This window comes from Crinia signifera, chromosome 2 (assembly GCF_055691185.1).
Source record: "Crinia signifera chromosome 2, ASM5569118v1, whole genome shotgun sequence".
NCBI lineage: Eukaryota > Metazoa > Chordata > Amphibia > Anura > Myobatrachidae > Crinia > Crinia signifera.
Genome location: NC_139218.1, coordinates 161,314,833 through 161,334,324, shown reverse-complemented (window position 1 = coordinate 161,334,324; position 19,492 = coordinate 161,314,833).

The following is a 19,492-nucleotide window of genomic DNA, read 5'->3' as shown; positions in this document are numbered from 1 at the left end:
GCACTTTAGGGTAGACAGCCAATCAGCTGCCAGATTCAATCTGTCAATCAAACACAGCAGCCAATCAGAGAGCTGGCCATTGATCAGCAGGCCCTTTATCACATCACAGACAGACCCACGGAACTCTCTGTGCTTGTCTGCTGGCTGGCTGTCAGTTGGGTGGGTGGGCGGCAGAGGGGGAGGATGTACGTCTCGTTTCTCCTGAAAATTGCGGTTTTTCGGCGTTTCCGGAAAAAGTCGCGGTCCGACGCGCAAAAGTGGGGTATCGTAGAAATCGCCTTTTAAAGACGCACCTTTCTGGCCCCACAAAAATGGGCATTTCAAATTAGAAACAAGTCAAATGAACAAAATAGTGTGAATAAGTAAGTATTTCAGGGGTGAGTTAGCAGGTTATTGGGGTAGTAAGTCCTGATTTTTTTGGAGGTTGCAGTGACCACTACGCCATTCAAAATAGGCAGGCTTTAGCATAAGCAGTTAGGCCCCGTAGGATGATTTTAGCTAAAATGTGCCCCAAACACTCAAACCGGCTTGTATCTTGCAATGGAAAATATGGGAAACATGACTTAGACAGCAAATGATACACTGTATGCCATGTTTCCAAATTTTTATGCACAGTGGTTACAGCATGAAGCGAATGCATGTGAATATACAAAGGTGCATTGCATTAAACAAGTCCAATGAGCGTGAAAAAAATGGCCGGCCTGCCTGCTTTCATCCATCATTTGTTCTAAATTTATAATTAATCAATGAGCTGAGGTGGAGTCTTAGCCAGTGGTACCATCAGGGGTGTGTAATGCACTTTAGGGTAGACAGCCAATCAGCTGCCAGATTCAATCTGTCAATCAAACACAGCAGCCAATCAGAGAGCTGGCCATTGATCAGCAGGCCCTTTATGACATCACAGACAGACCCACGGAACTCTCTGTGCTTGTCTGCTGGCTGGCTGTCAGTTGGGTGGGTGGGCGGCAGAGGGGGAGGATGTACGTCTCGTTTCTCCTGAAAATTGCGGTTTTTCAGCGTTTCCGGAAAAAGTCGCGGTCCGACGCGCAAAAGTGGGGTATCGTAGAAATCGCCTTTTAAAGACGCACCTTTCTGGCCCCACAAAAATGGGCATTTCAAATTAGAAACAAGTCAAATGAACAAAATAGTGTGAATAAGTAAGTATTTCAGGGGTGAGTTAGCAGGTTATTGGGGTAGTAAGTCCTGATTTTTTTGGAGGTTGCAGTGACCACTACGCCATTCAAAATAGGCAGGCTTTAGCATAAGCATTTAGGCCCCGTAGGATGATTTTAGCTAAAATGTGCCCCAAACACTCAAACCGGCTTGTATCTTGCAATGGAAAATATGGGAAACATGACTTAGACAGCAAATGATACACTGTATGCCATGTTTCCAAATTTTTATGCACAGTGGTTACAGCATGAAGTGAATGCATGTGAATATACACAGGTGCATTGCATTAAACAAGTCCAATGAGCGTGAAAAAAATGGCCGGCCTGCCTGCTTTCATCCATCATTTGTTCTAAATTTATAATTAATCAATGAGCTGAGGTGGAGTCTTAGCCAGTGGTACCATCAGGGGTGTGTAATGCACTTTAGGGTAGACAGCCAATCAGCTGCCAGATTCAATCTGTCAATCAAACACAGCAGCCAATCAGAGAGCTGGCCATTGATCAGCAGGCCCTTTATGACATCACAGACAGACCCACGGAACTCTCTGTGCTTGTCTGCTGGCTGGCTGTCAGTTGGGTGGGTGGGCGGCAGAGGGGGAGGATGTACGTCTCGTTTCTCCTGAAAATTGCGGTTTTTCGGCGTTTCCGGAAAAAGTCGCGGTCCGACGCGCAAAAGTGGGGTATCGTAGAAATCGCCTTTTAAAGACGCACCTTTCTGGCCCCACAAAAATGGGCATTTCAAATTAGAAACAAGTCAAATGAACAAAATGGTGTGAATAAGTAAGTATTTCAGGGGTGAGTTAGCAGGTTATTGGGGTAGTAAGTCCTGATTTTTTTGGAGGTTGCATTGACCACTACGCCATTCAAAATAGGCAGGCTTTGGCATAAGCAGTTAGGCCCCGTAGGATGATTTTAGCTAAAATGTGCCCCAAACACTCAAACCGGCTTGTATCTTGCAATGGAAAATATGGGAAACATGACTTAGACAGCAAATGATACACTGTATGCCATGTTTCCAAATTTTTATGCACAGTGGTTACAGCATGAAGCGATTGCATGTGAATATACAAAGGTGCATTGCATTAAACAAGTCCAATGAGCGTGAAAAAAATGGCCGGCCTGCCTGCTTTCATCCATCATTTGTTCTAAATTTATAATTAATCAATGAGCTGAGGTGGAGTCTTAGCCAGTGGTACCATCAGGGGTGTGTAATGCACTTTAGGATAGACAGCCAATCAGCTGCCAGATTCAATCTGTCAATCAAACACAGCAGCCAATCAGAGAGCTGGCCATTGATCAGCAGGCCCTTTATGACATCACAGACAGACCCACGGAACTCTCTGTGCTTGTCTGCTGGCTGGCTGTCAGTTGGGTGGGTGGGCGGCAGAGGGGGAGGATGTACGTCTCGTTTCTCCGGAAAATTGCGGTTTTTCGGCGTTTCCGGAAAAAGTCGCGGTCCGACGCGCAAAAGTGGGGTATCGTAGAAATCGCCTTTTAAAGACGCACCTTTCTGGCCCCACAAAAATGGGCATTTCAAATTAGAAACAAGTCAAATGAACAAAATAGTGTGAATAAGTAAGTATTTCAGGGGTGAGTTAGCAGGTTATTGGGGTAGTAAGTCCTGATTTTTTTGGAGGTTGCATTGACCACTACGCCATTCAAAATAGGCAGGCTTTGGCATAAGCAGTTAGGCCCCGTAGGATGATTTTAGCTAAAATGTGCCCCAAACACTCAAACCGGCTTGTATCTTGCAATGGAAAATATGGGAAACATGACTTAGACAGCAAATGATACACTGTATGCCATGTTTCCAAATTTTTATGCACAGTGGTTACAGCATGAAGCGAATGCATGTGAATATACAAAGGTGCATTGCATTAAACAAGTCCAATGAGCGTGAAAAAAATGGCCGGCCTGCCTGCTTTCATCCATCATTTGTTCTAAATTTATAATTAATCAATGAGCTGAGGTGGAGTCTTAGCCAGTGGTACCATCAGGGGTGTGTAATGCACTTTAGGGTAGACAGCCAATCAGCTGCCAGATTCAATCTGTCAATCAAACACAGCAGCCAATCAGAGAGCTGGCCATTGATCAGCAGGCCCTTTATGACATCACAGACAGACCCACGGAACTCTCTGTGCTTGTCTGCTGGCTGGCTGTCAGTTGGGTGGGTGGGCGGCAGAGGGGGAGGATGTACGTCTCGTTTCTCCTGAAAGTTGCGGTTTTTCAGCGTTTCCGGAAAAAGTCGCGGTCCGACGCGCAAAAGTGGGGTATCGTAGAAATCGCCTTTTAAAGACGCACCTTTCTGGCCCCACAAAAATGGGCATTTCAAATTAGAAACAAGTCAAATGAACAAAATAGTGTGAATAAGTAAGTATTTCAGGGGTGAGTTAGCAGGTTATTGGGGTAGTAAGTCCTGATTTTTTTGGAGGTTGCAGTGACCACTACGCCATTCAAAATAGGCAGGCTTTAGCATAAGCAGTTAGGCCCCGTAGGATGATTTTAGCTAAAATGTGCCCCAAACACTCAAACCGGCTTGTATCTTGCAATGGAAAATATGGGAAACATGACTTAGACAGCAAATGATACACTGTATGCCATGTTTCCAAATTTTTATGCACAGTGGTTACAGCATGAAGTGAATGCATGTGAATATACACAGGTGCATTGCATTAAACAAGTCCAATGAGCGTGAAAAAAATGGCCGGCCTGCCTGCTTTCATCCATCATTTGTTCTAAATTTATAATTAATCAATGAGCTGAGGTGGAGTCTTAGCCAGTGGTACCATCAGGGGTGTGTAATGCACTTTAGGGTAGACAGCCAATCAGCTGCCAGATTCAATCTGTCAATCAAACACAGCAGCCAATCAGAGAGCTGGCCATTGATCAGCAGGCCCTTTATGACATCACAGACAGACCCACGGAACTCTCTGTGCTTGTCTGCTGGCTGGCTGTCAGTTGGGTGGGTGGGCGGCAGAGGGGGAGGATGTACGTCTCGTTTCTCCTGAAAATTGCGTTTTTTCTGCGTTTCCGGAAAAAGTCGCGGTCCGACGCGCAAAAGTGGGGTATCGTAGAAATCGCCTTTTAAAGACGCACCTTTCTGGCCCCACAAAAATGGGCATTTCAAATTAGAAACAAGTCAAATGAACAAAATAGTGTGAATAAGTAAGTATTTCAGGGGTGAGTTAGCAGGTTATTGGGGTAGTAAGTCCTGATTTTTTTGGAGGTTGCAGTGACCACTACGCCATTCAAAATAGGCAGGCTTTGGCATAAGCAGTTAGGCCCCGTAGGATGATTTTAGCTAAAATGTGCCCCAAACACTCAAACCGGCTTGTATCTTGCAATGGAAAATATGGGAAACATGACTTAGACAGCAAATGATACACTGTATGCCATGTTTCCAAATTTTTATGCACAGTGGTTACAGCATGAAGTGAATGCATGTGAATATACACAGGTGCATTGCATTAAACAAGTCCAATGAGCGTGAAAAAAATGGCCGGCCTGCCTGCTTTCATCCATCATTTGTTCTAAATTTATAATTAATCAATGAGCTGAGGTGGAGTCTTAGCCAGTGGTACCATCAGGGGTGTGTAATGCACTTTAGGGTAGACAGCCAATCAGCTGCCAGATTCAATCTGTCAATCAAACACAGCAGCCAATCAGAGAGCTGGCCATTGATCAGCAGGCCCTTTATGACATCACAGACAGACCCACGGAACTCTCTGTGCTTGTCTGCTGGCTGGCTGTCAGTTGGGTGGGTGGGCGGCAGAGGGGGAGGATGTACGTCTCGTTTCTCCTGAAAATTGCGGTTTTTCAGCGTTTCCGGAAAAAGTCGCGGTCCGACGCGCAAAAGTGGGGTATCGTAGAAATCGCCTTTTAAAGACGCACCTTTCTGGCCCCACAAAAATGGGCATTTCAAATTAGAAACAAGTCAAATGAACAAAATAGTGTGAATAAGTAAGTATTTCAGGGGTGAGTTAGCAGGTTATTGGGGTAGTAAGTCCTGATTTTTTTGGAGGTTGCAGTGACCACTACGCCATTCAAAATAGGCAGGCTTTAGCATAAGCATTTAGGCCCCGTAGGATGATTTTAGCTAAAATGTGCCCCAAACACTCAAACCGGCTTGTATCTTGCAATGGAAAATATGGGAAACATGACTTAGACAGCAAATGATACACTGTATGCCATGTTTCCAAATTTTTATGCACAGTGGTTACAGCATGAAGTGAATGCATGTGAATATACACAGGTGCATTGCATTAAACAAGTCCAATGAGCGTGAAAAAAATGGCCGGATTGCCTGCTTTCATCCATCATTTGTTCTAAATTTATAATTAATCAATGAGCTGAGGTGGAGTCTTAGCCAGTGGTACCATCAGGGGTGTGTAATGCACTTTAGGGTAGACAGCCAATCAGCTGCCAGATTCAATCTGTCAATCAAACACAGCAGCCAATCAGAGAGCTGGCCATTGATCAGCAGGCCCTTTATGACATCACAGACAGACCCACGGAACTCTCTGTGCTTGTCTGCTGGCTTGCTGTCAGTTGGGTGGGTGGGCGGCAGAGGGGGAGGATGTACGTCTCGTTTCTCCTGAAAATTGCGGTTTTTCAGCATTTCCGGAAAAAGTCGCGGTCCGACGCGCAAAAGTGGGGTATCGTAGAAATCGCCTTTTAAAGACGCACCTTTCTGGCCCCACAAAAATGGGCATTTCAAATTAGAAACAAGTCAAATGAACAAAATAGTGTGAATAAGTAAGTATTTCAGGGGTGAGTTAGCAGGTTATTGGGGTAGTAAGTCCTGATTTTTTTGGAGGTTGCAGTGACCACTACGCCATTCAAAATAGGCAGGCTTTAGCATAAGCAGTTAGGCCCCGTAGGATGATTTTAGCTAAAATGTGCCCCAAACACTCAAACCGGCTTGTATCTTGCAATGGAAAATATGGGAAACATGACTTAGACAGCAAATGATACACTGTATGCCATGTTTCCAAATTTTTATGCACAGTGGTTACAGCATGAAGTGAATGCATGTGAATATACACAGGTGCATTGCATTAAACAAGTCCAATGAGCGTGAAAAAAATGGCCGGCCTGCCTGCTTTCATCCATCATTTGTTCTAAATTTATAATTAATCAATGAGCTGAGGTGGAGTCTTAGCCAGTGGTACCATCAGGGGTGTGTAATGCACTTTAGGGTAGACAGCCAATCAGCTGCCAGATTCAATCTGTCAATCAAACACAGCAGCCAATCAGAGAGCTGGCCATTGATCAGCAGGCCCTTTATGACATCACAGACAGACCCACGGAACTCTCTGTGCTTGTCTGCTGGCTGGCTGTCAGTTGGGTGGGTGGGCGGCAGAGGGGGAGGATGTACGTCTCGTTTCTCCTGAAAATTGCGTTTTTTCTGCGTTTCCGGAAAAAGTCGCGGTCCGACGCGCAAAAGTGGGGTATCGTAGAAATCGCCTTTTAAAGACGCACCTTTCTGGCCCCACAAAAATGGGCATTTCAAATTAGAAACAAGTCAAATGAACAAAATAGTGTGAATAAGTAAGTATTTCAGGGGTGAGTTAGCAGGTTATTGGGGTAGTAAGTCCTGATTTTTTTGGAGGTTGCAGTGACCACTACGCCATTCAAAATAGGCAGGCTTTGGCATAAGCAGTTAGGCCCCGTAGGATGATTTTAGCTAAAATGTGCCCCAAACACTCAAACCGGCTTGTATCTTGCAATGGAAAATATGGGAAACATGACTTAGACAGCAAATGATACACTGTATGCCATGTTTCCAAATTTTTATGCACAGTGGTTACAGCATGAAGTGAATGCATGTGAATATACACAGGTGCATTGCATTAAACAAGTCCAATGAGCGTGAAAAAAATGGCCGGCCTGCCTGCTTTCATCCATCATTTGTTCTAAATTTATAATTAATCAATGAGCTGAGGTGGAGTCTTAGCCAGTGGTACCATCAGGGGTGTGTAATGCACTTTAGGGTAGACAGCCAATCAGCTGCCAGATTCAATCTGTCAATCAAACACAGCAGCCAATCAGAGAGCTGGCCATTGATCAGCAGGCCCTTTATGACATCACAGACAGACCCACGGAACTCTCTGTGCTTGTCTGCTGGCTGGCTGTCAGTTGGGTGGGTGGGCGGCAGAGGGGGAGGATGTACGTCTCGTTTCTCCTGAAAATTGCGTTTTTTCTGCGTTTCCGGAAAAAGTCGCGGTCCGACGCGCAAAAGTGGGGTATCGTAGAAATCGCCTTTTAAAGACGCACCTTTCTGGCCCCACAAAAATGGGCATTTCAAATTAGAAACAAGTCAAATGAACAAAATAGTGTGAATAAGTAAGTATTTCAGGGGTGAGTTAGCAGGTTATTGGGGTAGTAAGTCCTGATTTTTTTGGAGGTTGCAGTGACCACTACGCCATTCAAAATAGGCAGGCTTTGGCATAAGCAGTTAGGCCCCGTAGGATGATTTTAGCTAAAATGTGCCCCAAACACTCAAACCGGCTTGTATCTTGCAATGGAAAATATGGGAAACATGACTTAGACAGCAAATGATACACTGTATGCCATGTTTCCAAATTTTTATGCACAGTGGTTATAGCATGAAGTGAATGCATGTGAATATACACAGGTGCATTGCATTAAACAAGTCCAATGAGCGTGAAAAAAATGGCCGGCCTGCCTGCTTTCATCCATCATTTGTTCTAAATTTATAATTAATCAATGAGCTGAGGTGGAGTCTTAGCCAGTGGTACCATCAGGGGTGTGTAATGCACTTTAGGGTAGACAGCCAATCAGCTGCCAGATTCAATCTGTCAATCAAACACAGCAGCCAATCAGAGAGCTGGCCATTGATCAGCAGGCCCTTTATGACATCACAGACAGACCCACGGAACTCTCTGTGCTTGTCTGCTGGCTGGCTGTCAGTTGGGTGGGTGGGCGGCAGAGGGGGAGGATGTACGTCTCGTTTCTCCTGAAAATTGCGTTTTTTCTGCGTTTCCGGAAAAAGTCGCGGTCCGACGCGCAAAAGTGGGGTATCGTAGAAATCGCCTTTTAAAGACGCACCTTTCTGGCCCCACAAAAATGGGCATTTCAAATTAGAAACAAGTCAAATAAACAAAATAGTGTGAATAAGTAAGTATTTCAGGGGTGAGTTAGCAGGTTATTGGGGTAGTAAGTCCTGATTTTTTTGGAGGTTGCAGTGACCACTACGCCATTCAAAATAGGCAGGCTTTGGCATAAGCAGTTAGGCCCCGTAGGATGATTTTAGCTAAAATGTGCCCCAAACACTCAAACCGGCTTGTATCTTGCAATGGAAAATATGGGAAACATGACTTAGACAGCAAATGATACACTGTATGCCATGTTTCCAAATTTTTATGCACAGTGGTTACAGCATGAAGTGAATGCATGTGAATATACACAGGTGCATTGCATTAAACAAGTCCAATGAGCGTGAAAAAAATGGCCGGCCTGCCTGCTTTCATCCATCATTTGTTCTAAATTTATAATTAATCAATGAGCTGAGGTGGAGTCTTAGCCAGTGGTACCATCAGGGGTGTGTAATGCACTTTAGGGTAGACAGCCAATCAGCTGCTAGATTCAATCTGTCAATCAAACACAGCAGCCAATCAGAGAGCTGGCCATTGATCAGCAGGCCCTTTATGACATCACAGACAGACCCACGGAACTCTCTGTGCTTGTCTGCTGGCTGGCTGTCAGTTGGGTGGGTGGGCGGCAGAGGGGGAGGATGTACGTCTCGTTTCTCCTGAAAATTGCGTTTTTTCTGCGTTTCCGGAAAAAGTCGCGGTCCGACGCGCAAAAGTGGGGTATCGTAGAAATCGCCTTTTAAAGACGCACCTTTCTGGCCCCACAAAAATGGGCATTTCAAATTAGAAACAAGTCAAATGAACAAAATAGTGTGAATAAGTAAGTATTTCAGGGGTGAGTTAGCAGGTTATTGGGGTAGTAAGTCCTGATTTTTTTGGAGGTTGCAGTGACCACTACGCCATTCAAAATAGGCAGGCTTTGGCATAAGCAGTTAGGCCCCGTAGGATGATTTTAGCTAAAATGTGCCCCAAACACTCAAACCGGCTTGTATCTTGCAATGGAAAATATGGGAAACATGACTTAGACAGCAAATGATACACTGTATGCCATGTTTCCAAATTTTTATGCACAGTGGTTACAGCATGAAGTGAATGCATGTGAATATACACAGGTGCATTGCATTAAACAAGTCCAATGAGCGTGAAAAAAATGGCCGGCCTGCCTGCTTTCATCCATCATTTGTTCTAAATTTATAATTAATCAATGAGCTGAGGTGGAGTCTTAGCCAGTGGTACCATCAGGGGTGTGTAATGCACTTTAGGGTAGACAGCCAATCAGCTGCCAGATTCAATCTGTCAATCAAACACAGCAGCCAATCAGAGAGCTGGCCATTGATCAGCAGGCCCTTTATGACATCACAGACAGACCCACGGAACTCTCTGTGCTTGTCTGCTGGCTGGCTGTCAGTTGGGTGGGTGGGCGGCAGAGGGGGAGGATGTACGTCTCGTTTCTCCTGAAAATTGCGTTTTTTCTGCGTTTCCGGAAAAAGTCGCGGTCCGACGCGCAAAAGTGGGGTATCGTAGAAATCGCCTTTTAAAGACGCACCTTTCTGGCCCCACAAAAATGGGCATTTCAAATTAGAAACAAGTCAAATGAACAAAATAGTGTGAATAAGTAAGTATTTCAGGGGTGAGTTAGCAGGTTATTGGGGTAGTAAGTCCTGATTTTTTTGGAGGTTGCAGTGACCACTACGCCATTCAAAATAGGCAGGCTTTGGCATAAGCAGTTAGGCCCCGTAGGATGATTTTAGCTAAAATGTGCCCCAAACACTCAAACCGGCTTGTATCTTGCAATGGAAAATATGGGAAACATGACTTAGACAGCAAATGATACACTGTATGCCATGTTTCCAAATTTTTATGCACAGTGGTTACAGCATGAAGCGAATGCATGTGAATATACAAAGGTGCATTGCATTAAACAAGTCCAATGAGCGTGAAAAAAATGGCCGGCCTGCCTGCTTTCATCCATCATTTGTTCTAAATTTATAATTAATCAATGAGCTGAGGTGGAGTCTTAGCCAGTGGTACCATCAGGGGTGTGTAATGCACTTTAGGGTAGACAGCCAATCAGCTGCCAGATTCAATCTGTCAATCAAACACAGCAGCCAATCAGAGAGCTGGCCATTGATCAGCAGGCCCTTTATGACATCACAGACAGACCCACGGAACTCTCTGTGCTTGTCTGCTGGCTGGCTGTCAGTTGGGTGGGTGGGCGGCAGAGGGGGAGGATGTACATCTCGTTTCTCCTGAAAATTGCGGTTTTTCAGCGTTTCCGGAAAAAGTCGCGGTCCGACGCGCAAAAGTGGGGTATCGTAGAAATCGCCTTTTAAAGACGCACCTTTCTGGCCCCACAAAAATGGGCATTTCAAATTAGAAACAAGTCAAATGAACAAAATAGTGTGAATAAGTAAGTATTTCAGGGGTGAGTTAGCAGGTTATTGGGGTAGTAAGTCCTGATTTTTTTGGAGGTTGCAGTGACCACTACGCCATTCAAAATAGGCAGGCTTTAGCATAAGCAGTTAGGCCCCGTAGGATGATTTTAGCTAAAATGTGCCCCAAACACTCAAACCGGCTTGTATCTTGCAATGGAAAATATGGGAAACATGACTTAGACAGCAAATGATACACTGTATGCCATGTTTCCAAATTTTTATGCACAGTGGTTACAGCATGAAGTGAATGCATGTGAATATACGCAGGTGCATTGCATTAAACAAGTCCAATGAGCGTGAAAAAAATGGCCGGCCTGCCTGCTTTCATCCATCATTTGTTCTAAATTTATAATTAATCAATGAGCTGAGGTGGAGTCTTAGCCAGTGGTACCATCAGGGGTGTGTAATGCACTTTAGGGTAGACAGCCAATCAGCTGCCAGATTCAATCTGTCAATCAAACACAGCAGCCAATCAGAGAGCTGGCCATTGATCAGCAGGCCCTTTATGACATCACAGACAGACCCACGGAACTCTCTGTGCTTGTCTGCTGGCTGGCTGTCAGTTGGGTGGGTGGGCGGCAGAGGGGGAGGATGTACGTCTCGTTTCTCCTGAAAATTGCGTTTTTTCTGCGTTTCCGGAAAAAGTCGCGGTCCGACGCGCAAAAGTGGGGTATCGTAGAAATCGCCTTTTAAAGACGCACCTTTCTGGCCCCACAAAAATGGGCATTTCAAATTAGAAACAAGTCAAATGAACAAAATAGTGTGAATAAGTAAGTATTTCAGGGGTGAGTTAGCAGGTTATTGGGGTAGTAAGTCCTGATTTTTTTGGAGGTTGCAGTGACCACTACGCCATTCAAAATAGGCAGGCTTTGGCATAAGCAGTTAGGCCCCGTAGGATGATTTTAGCTAAAATGTGCCCCAAACACTCAAACCGGCTTGTATCTTGCAATGGAAAATATGGGAAACATGACTTAGACAGCAAATGATACACTGTATGCCATGTTTCCAAATTTTTATGCACAGTGGTTACAGCATGAAGTGAATGCATGTGAATATACACAGGTGCATTGCATTAAACAAGTCCAATGAGCGTGAAAAAAATGGCCGGCCTGCCTGCTTTCATCCATCATTTGTTCTAAATTTATAATTAATCAATGAGCTGAGGTGGAGTCTTAGCCAGTGGTACCATCAGGGGTGTGAAATGCACTTTAGGGTAGACAGCCAATCAGCTGCCAGATTCAATCTGTCAATCAAACACAGCAGCCAATCAGAGAGCTGGCCATTGATCAGCAGGCCCTTTATGACATCACAGACAGACCCACGGAACTCTCTGTGCTTGTCTGCTGGCTGGCTGTCAGTTGGGTGGGTGGGCGGCAGAGGGGGAGGATGTACGTCTCGTTTCTCCTGAAAATTGCGTTTTTTCTGCGTTTCCGGAAAAAGTCGCGGTCCGACGCGCAAAAGTGGGGTATCGTAGAAATCGCCTTTTAAAGACGCACCTTTCTGGCCCCACAAAAATGGGCATTTCAAATTAGAAACAAGTCAAATGAACAAAATAGTGTGAATAAGTAAGTATTTCAGGGGTGAGTTAGCAGGTTATTGGGGTAGTAAGTCCTGATTTTTTTGGAGGTTGCAGTGACCACTACGCCATTCAAAATAGGCAGGCTTTGGCATAAGCAGTTAGGCCCCGTAGGATGATTTTAGCTAAAATGTGCCCCAAACACTCAAACCGGCTTGTATCTTGCAATGGAAAATATGGGAAACATGACTTAGACAGCAAATGATACACTGTATGCCATGTTTCCAAATTTTTATGCACAGTGGTTACAGCATGAAGCGAATGCATGTGAATATACAAAGGTGCATTGCATTAAACAAGTCCAATGAGCGTGAAAAAAATGGCCGGCCTGCCTGCTTTCATCCATCATTTGTTCTAAATTTATAATTAATCAATGAACTGAGGTGGAGTCTTAGCCAGTGGTACCATCAGGGGTGTGTAATGCACTTTAGGGTAGACAGCCAATCAGCTGCCAGATTCAATCTGTCAATCAAACACAGCAGCCAATCAGAGAGCTGGCCATTGATCAGCAGGCCCTTTATGACATCACAGACAGACCCACGGAACTCTCTGTGCTTGTCTGCTGGCTGGCTGTCAGTTGGGTGGGTGGGCGGCAGAGGGGGAGGATGTACGTCTCATTTCTCCTGAAAATTGTGGTTTTTCAGCGTTTCCGGAAAAAGTCGCGGTCCGACGCGCAAAAGTGGGGTATCGTAGAAATCGCCTTTTAAAGACGCACCTTTCTGGCCCCACAAAAATGGGCATTTCAAATTAGAAACAAGTCAAATGAACAAAATAGTGTGAATAAGTAAGTATTTCAGGGGTGAGTTAGCAGGTTATTGGGGTAGTAAGTCCTGATTTTTTTGGAGGTTGCAGTGACCACTACGCCATTCAAAATAGGCAGGCTTTAGCATAAGCAGTTAGGCCCCGTAGGATGATTTTAGCTAAAATGTGCCCCAAACACTCAAACCGGCTTGTATCTTGCAATGGAAAATATGGGAAACATGACTTAGACAGCAAATGATACACTGTATGCCATGTTTCCAAATTTTTATGCACAGTGGTTACAGCATGAAGTGAATGCATGTGAATATACACAGGTGCATTGCATTAAACAAGTCCAATGAGCGTGAAAAAAATGGCCGGCCTGCCTGCTTTCATCCATCATTTGTTCTAAATTTATAATTAATCAATGAGCTGAGGTGGAGTCTTAGCCAGTGGTACCATCAGGGGTGTGTAATGCACTTTAGGGTAGACAGCCAATCAGCTGCCAGATTCAATCTGTCAATCAAACACAGCAGCCAATCAGAGAGCTGGCCATTGATCAGCAGGCCCTTTATCACATCACAGACAGACCCACGGAACTCTCTGTGCTTGTCTGCTGGCTGGCTGTCAGTTGGGTGGGTGGGCGGCAGAGGGGGAGGATGTACGTCTCGTTTCTCCTGAAAATTGCGGTTTTTCGGCGTTTCCGGAAAAAGTCGCGGTCCGACGCGCAAAAGTGGGGTATCGTAGAAATCGCCTTTTAAAGACGCACCTTTCTGGCCCCACAAAAATGGGCATTTCAAATTAGAAACAAGTCAAATGAACAAAATAGTGTGAATAAGTAAGTATTTCAGGGGTGAGTTAGCAGGTTATTGGGGTAGTAAGTCCTGATTTTTTTGGAGGTTGCAGTGACCACTACGCCATTCAAAATAGGCAGGCTTTAGCATAAGCAGTTAGGCCCCGTAGGATGATTTTAGCTAAAATGTGCCCCAAACACTCAAACCGGCTTGTATCTTGCAATGGAAAATATGGGAAACATGACTTAGACAGCAAATGATACACTGTATGCCATGTTTCCAAATTTTTATGCACAGTGGTTACAGCATGAAGCGAATGCATGTGAATATACAAAGGTGCATTGCATTAAACAAGTCCAATGAGCGTGAAAAAAATGGCCGGCCTGCCTGCTTTCATCCATCATTTGTTCTAAATTTATAATTAATCAATGAGCTGAGGTGGAGTCTTAGCCAGTGGTACCATCAGGGGTGTGTAATGCACTTTAGGGTAGACAGCCAATCAGCTGCCAGATTCAATCTGTCAATCAAACACAGCAGCCAATCAGAGAGCTGGCCATTGATCAGCAGGCCCTTTATGACATCACAGACAGACCCACGGAACTCTCTGTGCTTGTCTGCTGGCTGGCTGTCAGTTGGGTGGGTGGGCGGCAGAGGGGGAGGATGTACGTCTCGTTTCTCCTGAAAATTGCGGTTTTTCAGCGTTTCCGGAAAAAGTCGCGGTCCGACGCGCAAAAGTGGGGTATCGTAGAAATCGCCTTTTAAAGACGCACCTTTCTGGCCCCACAAAAATGGGCATTTCAAATTAGAAACAAGTCAAATGAACAAAATAGTGTGAATAAGTAAGTATTTCAGGGGTGAGTTAGCAGGTTATTGGGGTAGTAAGTCCTGATTTTTTTGGAGGTTGCAGTGACCACTACGCCATTCAAAATAGGCAGGCTTTAGCATAAGCATTTAGGCCCCGTAGGATGATTTTAGCTAAAATGTGCCCCAAACACTCAAACCGGCTTGTATCTTGCAATGGAAAATATGGGAAACATGACTTAGACAGCAAATGATACACTGTATGCCATGTTTCCAAATTTTTATGCACAGTGGTTACAGCATGAAGTGAATGCATGTGAATATACACAGGTGCATTGCATTAAACAAGTCCAATGAGCGTGAAAAAAATGGCCGGCCTGCCTGCTTTCATCCATCATTTGTTCTAAATTTATAATTAATCAATGAGCTGAGGTGGAGTCTTAGCCAGTGGTACCATCAGGGGTGTGTAATGCACTTTAGGGTAGACAGCCAATCAGCTGCCAGATTCAATCTGTCAATCAAACACAGCAGCCAATCAGAGAGCTGGCCATTGATCAGCAGGCCCTTTATGACATCACAGACAGACCCACGGAACTCTCTGTGCTTGTCTGCTGGCTGGCTGTCAGTTGGGTGGGTGGGCGGCAGAGGGGGAGGATGTACGTCTCGTTTCTCCTGAAAATTGCGGTTTTTCGGCGTTTCCGGAAAAAGTCGCGGTCCGACGCGCAAAAGTGGGGTATCGTAGAAATCGCCTTTTAAAGACGCACCTTTCTGGCCCCACAAAAATGGGCATTTCAAATTAGAAACAAGTCAAATGAACAAAATAGTGTGAATAAGTAAGTATTTCAGGGGTGAGTTAGCAGGTTATTGGGGTAGTAAGTCCTGATTTTTTTGGAGGTTGCATTGACCACTACGCCATTCAAAATAGGCAGGCTTTAGCATAAGCATTTAGGCCCCGTAGGATGATTTTAGCTAAAATGTGCCCCAAACACTCAAACCGGCTTGTATCTTGCAATGGAAAATATGGGAAACATGACTTAGACAGCAAATGATACACTGTATGCCATGTTTCCAAATTTTTATGCACAGTGGTTACAGCATGAAGCGAATGCATGTGAATATACAAAGGTGCATTGCATTAAACAAGTCCAATGAGCGTGAAAAAAATGGCCGGCCTGCCTGCTTTCATCCATCATTTGTTCTAAATTTATAATTAATCAATGAGCTGAGGTGGAGTCTTAGCCAGTGGTACCATCAGGGGTGTGTAATGCACTTTAGGGTAGACAGCCAATCAGCTGCCAGATTCAATCTGTCAATCAAACACAGCAGCCAATCAGAGAGCTGGCCATTGATCAGCAGGCCCTTTATGACATCACAGACAGACCCACGGAACTCTCTGTGCTTGTCTGCTGGCTGGCTGTCAGTTGGGTGGGTGGGCGGCAGAGGGGGAGGATGTACGTCTCGTTTCTCCTGAAAATTGCGGTTTTTCAGCGTTTCCGGAAAAAGTCGCGGTCCGACGCGCAAAAGTGGGGTATCGTAGAAATCGCCTTTTAAAGACGCACCTTTCTGGCCCCACAAAAATGGGCATTTCAAATTAGAAACAAGTCAAATGAACAAAATAGTGTGAATAAGTAAGTATTTCAGGGGTGAGTTAGCAGGTTATTGGGGTAGTAAGTCCTGATTTTTTTGGAGGTTGCAGTGACCACTACGCCATTCAAAATAGGCAGGCTTTAGCATAAGCAGTTAGGCCCCGTAGGATGATTTTAGCTAAAATGTGCCCCAAACACTCAAACCGGCTTGTATCTTGCAATGGAAAATATGGGAAACATGACTTAGACAGCAAATGATACACTGTATGCCATGTTTCCAAATTTTTATGCACAGTGGTTACAGCATGAAGTGAATGCATGTGAATATACACAGGTGCATTGCATTAAACAAGTCCAATGAGCGTGAAAAAAATGGCCGGCCTGCCTGCTTTCATCCATCATTTGTTCTAAATTTATAATTAATCAATGAGCTGAGGTGGAGTCTTAGCCAGTGGTACCATCAGGGGTGTGTAATGCACTTTAGGGTAGACAGCCAATCAGCTGCCAGATTCAATCTGTCAATCAAACACAGCAGCCAATCAGAGAGCTGGCCATTGATCAGCAGGCCCTTTATGACATCACAGACAGACCCACGGAACTCTCTGTGCTTGTCTGCTGGCTGGCTGTCAGTTGGGTGGGTGGGCGGCAGAGGGGGAGGATGTACGTCTCGTTTCTCCTGAAAATTGCGGTTTTTCAGCGTTTCCGGAAAAAGTCGCGGTCCGACGCGCAAAAGTGGGGTATCGTAGAAATCGCCTTTTAAAGACGCACCTTTCTGGCCCCACAAAAATGGGCATTTCAAATTAGAAACAAGTCAAATGAACAAAATAGTGTGAATAAGTAAGTATTTCAGGGGTGAGTTAGCAGGTTATTGGGGTAGTAAGTCCTGATTTTTTTGGAGGTTGCAGTGACCAGTACGCCATTCAAAATAGGCAGGCTTTAGCATAAGCATTTAGGCCCCGTAGGATGATTTTAGCTAAAATGTGCCCCAAACACTCAAACCGGCTTGTATCTTGCAATGGAAAATATGGGAAACATGACTTAGACAGCAAATGATACACTGTATGCCATGTTTCCAAATTTTTATGCACAGTGGTTACAGCATGAAGTGAATGCATGTGAATATACACAGGTGCATTGCATTAAACAAGTCCAATGAGCGTGAAAAAAATGGCCGGCTTGCCTGCTTTCATCCATCATTTGTTCTAAATTTATAATTAATCAATGAGCTGAGGTGGAGTCTTAGCCAGTGGTACCATCAGGGGTGTGTAATGCACTTTAGGGTAGACAGCCAATCAGCTGCCAGATTCAATCTGTCAATCAAACACAGCAGCCAATCAGAGAGCTGGCCATTGATCAGCAGGCCCTTTATGACATCACAGACAGACCCACGGAACTCTCTGTGCTTGTCTGCTGGCTTGCTGTCAGTTGGGTGGGTGGGCGGCAGAGGGGGAGGATGTACGTCTCGTTTCTCCTGAAAATTGCGGTTTTTCAGCGTTTCCGGAAAAAGTCGCGGTCCGACGCGCAAAAGTGGGGTATCGTAGAAATCGCCTTTTAAAGACGCACCTTTCTGGCCCCACAAAAATGGGCATTTCAAATTAGAAACAAGTCAAATGAACAAAATAGTGTGAATAAGTAAGTATTTCAGGGGTGAGTTAGCAGGTTATTGGGGTAGTAAGTCCTGATTTTTTTGGAGGTTGCAGTGACCACTACGCCATTCAAAATAGGCAGGCTTTAGCATAAGCAGTTAGGCCCCGTAGGATGATTTTAGCTAAAATGTGCCCCAAACACTCAAACCGGCTTGTATCTTGCAATGGAAAATATGGGAAACATGACTTAGACAGCAAATGATACACTGTATGCCATGTTTCCAAATTTTTATGCACAGTGGTTACAGCATGAAGTGAATGCATGTGAATATACACAGGTGCATTGCATTAAACAAGTCCAATGAGCGTGAAAAAAATGGCCGGCCTGCCTGCTTTCATCCATCATTTGTTCTAAATTTATAATTAATCAATGAGCTGAGGTGGAGTCTTAGCCAGTGGTACCATCAGGGGTGTGTAATGCACTTTAGGGTAGACAGCCAATCAGCTGCCAGATTCAATCTGTCAATCAAACACAGCAGCCAATCAGAGAGCTGGCCATTGATCAGCAGGCCCTTTATGACATCACAGACAGACCCACGGAACTCTCTGTGCTTGTCTGCTGGCTGGCTGTCAGTTGGGTGGGTGGGCGGCAGAGGGGGAGGATGTACGTCTCGTTTCTCCTGAAAATTGCGTTTTTTCTGCGTTTCCGGAAAAAGTCGCGGTCCGACGCGCAAAAGTGGGGTATCGTAGAAATCGCCTTTTAAAGACGCACCTTTCTGGCCCCACAAAAATGGGCATTTCAAATTAGAAACAAGTCAAATGAACAAAATAGTGTGAATAAGTAAGTATTTCAGGGGTGAGTTAGCAGGTTATTGGGGTAGTAAGTCCTGATTTTTTTGGAGGTTGCAGTGACCACTACGCCATTCAAAATAGGCAGGCTTTGGCATAAGCAGTTAGGCCCCGTAGGATGATTTTAGCTAAAATGTGCCCCAAACACTCAAACCGGCTTGTATCTTGCAATGGAAAATATGGGAAACATGACTTAGACAGCAAATGATACACTGTATGCCATGTTTCCAAATTTTTATGCACAGTGGTTACAGCATGAAGCGAATGCATGTGAATATACAAAGGTGCATTGCATTAAACAAGTCCAATGAGCGTGAAAAAAATGGCCGGCCTGCCTGCTTTCATCCATCATTTGTTCTAAATTTATAATTAATCAATGAGCTGAGGTGGAGTCTTAGCCAGTGGTACCATCAGGGGTGTGTAATGCACTTTAGGGTAGACAGCCAATCAGCTGCCAGATTCAATCTGTCAATCAAACACAGCAGCCAATCAGAGAGCTGGCCATTGATCAGCAGGCCCTTTATGACATCACAGACAGACCCACGGAACTCTCTGTGCTTGTCTGCTGGCTGGCTGTCAGTTGGGTGGGTGGGCGGCAGAGGGGGAGGATGTACATCTCGTTTCTCCTGAAAATTGCGGTTTTTCAGCGTTTCCGGAAAAAGTCGCGGTCCGACGCGCAAAAGTGGGGTATCGTAGAAATCGCCTTTTAAAGACGCACCTTTCTGGCCCCACAAAAATGGGCATTTCAAATTAGAAACAAGTCAAATGAACAAAATAGTGTGAATAAGTAAGTATTTCAGGGGTGAGTTAGCAGGTTATTGGGGTAGTAAGTCCTGA